At 37.6% G+C, this 7,567-nt stretch overlaps 1 long non-coding RNA gene and 1 pseudogene across 1 annotated transcript in view; both read right to left on the bottom strand.

The window, feature by feature from the left end:
- Nucleotides 1–6,041: 6,041 nt before the first annotated feature.
- On the bottom strand, nucleotides 6,042–6,160 carry LOC112477025 (annotated as a pseudogene).
- A 338-nt stretch (nucleotides 6,161–6,498) lies between these two features.
- Nucleotides 6,499–7,567, bottom strand: part of LOC107195433 — a 7,239-nt gene continuing 6,170 nt past the window's right edge. The window contains exons 3-4 of the long non-coding RNA XR_001516564.2: nucleotides 7,206–7,403; nucleotides 6,499–6,990 (exon numbers count right to left, since the gene is read on the bottom strand). This is a non-coding gene — a long non-coding RNA (uncharacterized LOC107195433). The remainder of the gene's footprint in view (nucleotides 6,991–7,205; nucleotides 7,404–7,567) is intronic.

Below are 7,567 nucleotides of genomic sequence, written 5' to 3'. Positions count from 1 at the left end.
AGTGTGCTTTTGATGATTATACAAAGATAACAGGTAGAAATAAGAAGTATTCTAGATAAAATGGGACAAATCACCAGCCTATCTTTGAAGATCCTACTCAGAAGGCTCTTCCACTGCACAGCTTCCACTTAAGTGTGGCTACTGCAAAAGGAGGTTAGGAAATATAGTCTTTTGTGCTGAGCACATTACTAATCAAGATAAAAATCTGGGTTAGTAAACATGGAAGGAAGGTGAGAATGGCTACTGGATAGGTCATTAGCAGTTTCTGACTGCGCTTAGCTTTTATCCTCCTCTCCAAAGGCACTGAAAATAGTATGTGCAATATGGCTGGGACCAAATCCTCCTTGATCCTCATCTTCTCCCTCTCTCCTTCCTTTTCCAATCTTTCCTTAGTCAAAAATCAAAAGTCCCCACAAAACAGACCTGAGAAATATGTACCCCTGTGCTGAGCCATCTCATTAACATAAACAGTCAGGTGTTCTGAGGGACCCACCGGGATTAACGGACACTTCTATAACTAGCGAAATTCTGAGTGTTTAGAGGTTTCCTTCCAAGAGAAGACAAAGACCAGAACTCTCTTTAGGTGGAGCCAAATTCTTTACTATACAAATACCATGAACATAAGATGAGAAAACCTTCATAAAAATATTAGAAATGTCTCAAACTTAGTATAGGTAAAAAGCCTGCTCTTATGTCAACTCTAATTGAAAAAGAAAAAAGAAAAAAAAAAAAAGGCCTGCTCTTCCATCGTTCATTTTACCCCAACTTGGAAGAGCATTTCAGGAAAGGTTATAAAAGGAGACAAAGTAGGAAAGACTATAGTCCTTTCCTTTTCAGCTTCTTGCCTTTGTTCTTTCATTGATAATGGAGGTGATTGATGGCTAGGGAGAGGGGTGCAGAAAGCAAAGTGGAGGAGATCACCAGGTCAACAATGAAAGAAGCTTGGAGAGAGGTGATCAAAGGACTCCCAGTAATCTGGAGGCATTTCTGCTTTGGGGATGAAAAGATACCTTTTTGTATCATTTGAATTTTGTACCATGTTCATGCATTACTTATGCAAAACTAATTAAATTTAAAAATAAGGACATGAATTCTCAAGAAATTAAAGCACTCCTTTCTATGCGGAGAAATGGATGCTCCATTTGAATTTTCAAACTTTAAAAATGGTTTTGCTTGAGTAAAGGAATGCGTTTTGTTTTAGAAATTTGCTTTTTGATTTTGAGAAATATTGATCCATTTACAAATATGCTCTGAAATTTCTTCTAACAGTAAAGGAATCATAAAGTATCTCATTTTGAGATAGTAGTCTATCTATTCTACATCCTCTGAAATTTTTCATTCTAAGACAGCATTTATCTTGCTATTTTCAAATGTACTTACTACTCAAATCTAGATTTTGGTCTAGTTGAGACTATGTGAGAAAAATGAGGAGAACCAAAGAAGTTAAAACAGCAAAGGAAAAAGAATGATTAAACATGTATTTAAAAATTATGATACATGCTACAATGTTATTATGTCATTATATGCCATTAAAAAGAATGTGAGTACTGGTGTGTAAAGATATCCCACTAAGATTAAAAGCAAGTTGCAGTACATTATATAGAATAAATTAATTTCTTTGTCAAGTAATATGCTAATGTACATACTGAAAAAGTATCTGGAAGAATATCAACCAAATGAATAAAGATGTGATATGTTGGAAGGACTGGGAGAAGATAGATTGTGTGTGACTTTTACTTTCTAGGCTTTCTATTTCTACAATATAAATTTTATTTTTACTATAAGCATATGTTATTTTATAAACAGAAAATACAGCACAGATAATTTAAAAGTCACAAAAAGGGAGGGATAGTTAGAATTATGTAAGAGACTGCAAAGGGTTACAAGCAAAGAAATCAAGACATATTCTATTCTCAGACTTTTTGTTTTTTCAAAATTGAAAACTCTTATGTTTTATTATATGATTAGTACTGTTTCAGCCACCTGAAATCTTTTGTGGCTGTCTATAAGAGCAATAATAAGTAATCTATTGGGAGGATATTGGTAAACTGAGAGAATCTGACTTGCAATAAGTTTAGGAGTGCATATGTGGAAGAAAATTTAGATAAGCAATACTGATAAATATGGCCAAATTTGTGGGGAAAAAAAAAAAAAGCAATGGTTATAAAATTGGCTGTGGAGGGAGGGCCATTGAAGCTTTGTGAGCGGAGCAGTGGCCTATTGATCGTCTGGTAATAATATAAGACATACAAATCAAGATCGATTTGGAGGCTATTGCAGTGGTGGTACAAGAGAACATCAGTGAGGAAAGAGCTAATACAAACAGAAGAATGGGAAAAGGGGCAGGATAAAAATCTGGATACTCAGTGCTATTCTCAGCTATTTCTGAGCAGAATGAAGCTGAAACAGACAAGGAGAGAGACACTTAAAGTAGAGAAATTAAGAGCCATGTAGTAATGAAGTGAGCTAGAAGAGAGGAGACAGAGGGGGTGTGGCAGGGGGAGCAAGAGAGTGGTGGAAAATATCTAATTAAGGAAAGGGATTTGCTTGCACTTTGTGGAAAGATAGAAGTTCTTTTGAACAGGTGTGGCTTTGTAGTTTTCTGACTATCTCCTAGCAACCCCAGCAAGACAGAACTCAAACAGCAAACTTTCAAAATGGACTACTATGGATCTAGAGGAGGACTGAGAATAAATGGGAGGAAGAAAATCAGCAAACTTATAAGAATAATTGATTTGCACCAATCCTTCTATTTCTCATTCTGGAGAAGGAGATATGAGCCGTTTATGTAATAGGTACTTATTAAAAGCTATTATATACTGGGCTCTGTTCTTTAAGGCATAAAATCCTTCTAGATCTTGGCTGAGGAAATTGTTAAGTAAATTGTCTAAGGTCAAAAAGACAGAGCCACGTCTGGAATTCGAATAGACTTGCTCCAGAGTCTGAGCACTAACCAGTACACAAAAGGCTTCTCTTAAATCAACTCAAGTTTCTGCCAGTTTTTTGTTTGTTTGTTTGTTTGTTTGTTTTTTAACCAGATACTTGTATTGCTGGACTATTTATTACTCAGGACAACATTCTCTGGTGTAGGTTATTACTTTTAGTGAAAGATGCATAGAGTCCCAGATTATAGAACAATCTAGGAGAAGACACAGGATATAAGAACTCAAGGCATACTCAAGTAATACTGTCACTGAAAAATGTGATTTCTTTAGTCTTTTAAATATTTCTTTTTCAACTGGTAATTTGCTTCTCAACATTTAACTGTATTCTATGTCTTGAAGATCAAATCTTTGGAGACAGTGAGGGAAAAACTAATCTGACCAATCCTTTCAAACACCAAGGGTCTGGAGGATTTGGTTATAGGCACTTGGGTATGAGCAGAGTGTCTGGTAAACACTCTAAAAAAGATTCCTTCCCTTATGGAGCACACAGGCCACTGGAGGCATGGCGGAGACAGGGATGATAGCTCTCTCCAAGATGGTCACCATGTTTTTTCCCTCCTTGTATGCACATGACATTGCATCATCAAGAAGTGTAGTCTACTCTATTCCCTCGAATCTGGGCAGCCCTATTAATGCTCTGACCAATAATATACGGCAGAATGATTCTATACTAGTGTTGGGCCTGAACTGTTAGAGGACTGACATCATCCTTCTTGGTGTCTCAGAGTCCTTGGCCACTGTGGAAGATGTCTGTATTAGTCTGCTTGGGCTGCCATAACAAAATACCAGACTGGGTGGCTTGAACAGCAATTTATTTTCTCAGTTTATTTTCTGGAGGCTGGAAGTCCAAGATTAAGGTGTCAGCAGGGTTGGTTTCTCCTGAGGCTTCTCTTCTTGGCTTGCAGAGAGCCACCTTCTCTCCATGTTCTCACATGACCTTTCCTGTGTGCACACTTACCCCTGGTATCTCTTCTTCTTCTTATGAGGACACCAGTCCTATTGGATTAGGGCCCCATTCTTATGACTTCATTTAACCTTAATTACCTCTATAGAAGTTCTATCTCAAAATGCAGTCACATTGGGGGTTGGAGCTTCAAAATATGAATTCTGAGAAGACACAATTCAGTCCATAACAATATTCAATTACTCCACCATGAGACTCTATAGAGGGATAGAGGGGCTCAGCTGAGCCCATCCTTTGAGCCATTCTCTGACAAAGGCATCAGGTATGTGAATGAAGAGCAGCACAATTGCCACATGGATACAGTTTGAGTTGCTAGTCAATGCCACATGGAGCCTTAACTTTGGGGGCAGTTTGTTACCTAGTATGAAATAATTAGAATAAGAAGTAGCAATAAGTTATTAAGCAAATCAATATATGACAATATATGACAAGTGCTATAAAGGAAGAGACGGGATGCTATGAAAAAGAATAAAAGTGTGGGTAGTAATGGCATCCTGAGAAATTGTCAAAGAATCAGAGTACTTTGGGCCTAAGAAAAATTACAATGCCTTTTTTATGAGCTCTGAAATCATTTCTCTTCCCTTTTTGTGCTAAATTTCAAAATGCAGATACCTCTGCTTTCCTTGGAGATGACTCACTTCCTCCAGTATCAGCCTCTCATAAAACTTAATCTTCCCAAGATTACAAAAATATTTAATATCTTCAGAGCTCACACTGGATAGTATTTAATTGACATTGAAAAAGCAATTCTCACATTGTAATTTTAAACTTATTAAGGTAAAATACACAAAAAGTGCACAAATTTTCACTACAGAGCTTAATGAATTGTTTACGTGTATGTAGCTACCATCCAGATAAAAATGAAGCATCCCAAAAGGCTCTCTCATACTTCTTCTCCATTAACACCCACCCTCTGGAGGTTGCTCAGAAGAAATCACTACTCCAAATTTCTAGAAATATTGTTTAATTTCGCCTGTTCTTGAATGTCATATAAATAGAATCATTCGGTAAGCACTTTTGGGGATCTGGCTTTTTTTACTCATCTTTGTAAGAATCTTCTTAACTATAGCAGCAATTTTGCCATCAATAGGTATTGAGTTGCCTTCAGTTCTGGTCTATTATGAATAAAGCTGCCCTGAACATTCTTATACATGTCTGTAGATGGACAAGTGCACTCATTTCTTGAAGTGGAACTGATAGATCACAAGATAGGTATGTTTAGTTTCTTAGATATTGCCAAACAATTTTCCAAAAGAATTGTCTCTTGTGTCTTTGCTTACTTTTCTGAACATTTATTTTAAATTCAACACCAACTTTTTGACACATTTTATGTTCAACCCCATGAAGCAATATTTTAGTCTATTTTCTCCCTTGGAAACATTCCTTTTGTAGTCCTCCTTCCTTCTGCTATACTCTAGACTGATTGCTTTCTAAGCAGCAGGCACCCTGGAGGTTGTCTTTACCTTTCTCCTGTGTTAGGTGCCCTATTACTGGATTTTACATCTATCTTTCTTTCTTTCTTTCTTTCTTTCTTTCTTTCTTTCTTTCTTTCTTTCTTTCTTTCTTTCTTTCTTTCTTTCTTTCTTTCTTTCTTTCTTTCTTTCTCTCTCTCTCTCTCTCTCTCTCTCTCTCTCTCTCTCTTTCTTTCTTTCTTTCTTTTCCTTCTTTCCTTCTTTCCTTCTTTCCTTCTTTCCTTCTTTCCTATTTCCTGTTTGGTGGAACAATTCCTCAGAAGCTTTCTGAGAAAATGGCATGGGAAGCAAATTTCTTTGAGAGCTTGCAAGACTAAAAATATTCACTTACATTTCTAAGTGAATATTTTGGGAGTTTGGATGGGTTTGGCTGGGTTTCAGAAATCTAGTGTGGAAATTATTTTCCTTCATATAAATGATTTGGAAGGCAATGCTTCACTTTTTTCCAGCAATCAAGTGTTGTTGAAAAGAAAGATGCCATTCTGATTCCTAATCCTAATCCTTTATATGCAAGTATTTTGTTTTCTCTCTAGCAACTTTTAGAATCTTCACTTTATCCCTAAGGTTCTGATATTTCATGATGATATGCTTTGATATGGAGCTTTTGTCACACATACAGGGCATTTGGAAGGTCTTTTAGGCTTTTTTTTTTTTTTTTTACGCTTACAGCACCTGGTATTCCTAGGTGGTCTCCCATCCAAGTACTAAACAGGCCCAACCTTGCCTAGCTTCCAAGATCAGACGAGATCAGGCACATTCAGGGTGGCATGGCCATAGACTGGAAGATCTTTCAAAATCTGGAGATTTATGGTCTTCGATTTTGGAAAACAATTTTGTGTTACGTCCTTATCTGCTTTCTTTCATTTTCTCCTTTTCTTTTCCTGAAAGCCTTGGTAGCTTGATGGCATATCTTTTACTATACACCCTTTTATTTTCTTATTGATTCTCTCCTATGTTCCATCTTCACCCCACATTTTCTAGGAGATTTCTTCAACTTTATTTTGAAATTCTTTAAAAATTTTTCTGCCATCATAATATTAATTTTAAGAACTACTCATTTCTCTTTCAGGAAGACAATATATTTTCTTACCTTACCGAGTGAGAGATGTCCCCTGATCTCCGCCCTTGAAATAATAATAAGCTGAATATCTAAAACTCAACAAATAACACCCAACCTGCTCACAAGCATGTCTGAGCGAGGAATCTGTGCATTAGAGCTTCCAGAGGAATGGATTCAGACCTGCATTGCTGAGGGCTCACCAGGCCTTCTCTTGCCCCCTCTCCATTATCTTGTTATAGGCCTTTCCAGCCAGTAACTCTCTTAGTATACCTAATCATTTCTTGGAGTCTGCATCTTGGAGTATCTGGACTAAAAGGCAGATTAAGTGGGTCTGAAACAATATTTGAGTGGGAACTTTAAGTTATTAGTACACAGAAAAATCCATGTACTTACTTGTATGGTGAAATAGAGGAAAACCAAGGGAATAATCACGAGAATGATGAGTGGTAAAACTCCCACAACGACCAAAACCATTTCGATAACATCCACTGTACAATTCACCCAGGTCCATACGTGGTAATAGAAACGCATGCCAATTATAAACATGTTCTGAAAGATTAAAAAAAAAAAAAAAAAAGTCCAACGGAGCGGGGATGAGTCTGTTTGTGGGGTTCTGGAAGTCTGGCTGCATTTTCACTCTCGCGCTTAGCCCTCTTTCAACTCCTGAGCAAGCCAGCTCCTGAATGTCACATCAGCATCCAGTCTTCACGCGCACGACTCCTAAAGGCCACTGACTTCGCCCTCTTTGGTCTATATTAACTCACCGGTTTTCTCCCCAGAGTTTCACTGGCTCGCTCACTTCTTCCCTCCTGAACTCCTGCCAATTTGGTTGGTTTGCCAGGCGTCTTAATGGGAACAGCGTCTGCGCTAAGTGTTCTTTATTGTCACGGATAAAGGGAGTTCTTTTTTGTCCAGCCACAGGAGTCGGTTCTGGGTTGTTAGGCTCCTGTAGTTCCAGTGCCCTGGGGCAGAAGGAAGGGAAAGGAGAGAAATGCCGAACTGTATCCCAGGTTGAGAGGAAAGCCTCGCGGATTTCAAAGTTCCTGACTTCAGTGAGAAAGAAGATACATTTCATTTATTGGATAAACCTTAAACTATGAGAAAATTTAATGGCTTATAGCGGGCG

Source organism: Pteropus alecto, unplaced genomic scaffold (assembly GCF_000325575.1).
Source record: "Pteropus alecto unplaced genomic scaffold, ASM32557v1 scaffold173, whole genome shotgun sequence".
In the NCBI taxonomy this organism is placed as follows: Eukaryota; Metazoa; Chordata; class Mammalia; order Chiroptera; family Pteropodidae; genus Pteropus; species Pteropus alecto.
This window is presented reverse-complemented; position numbering and strand designations above follow the sequence as displayed.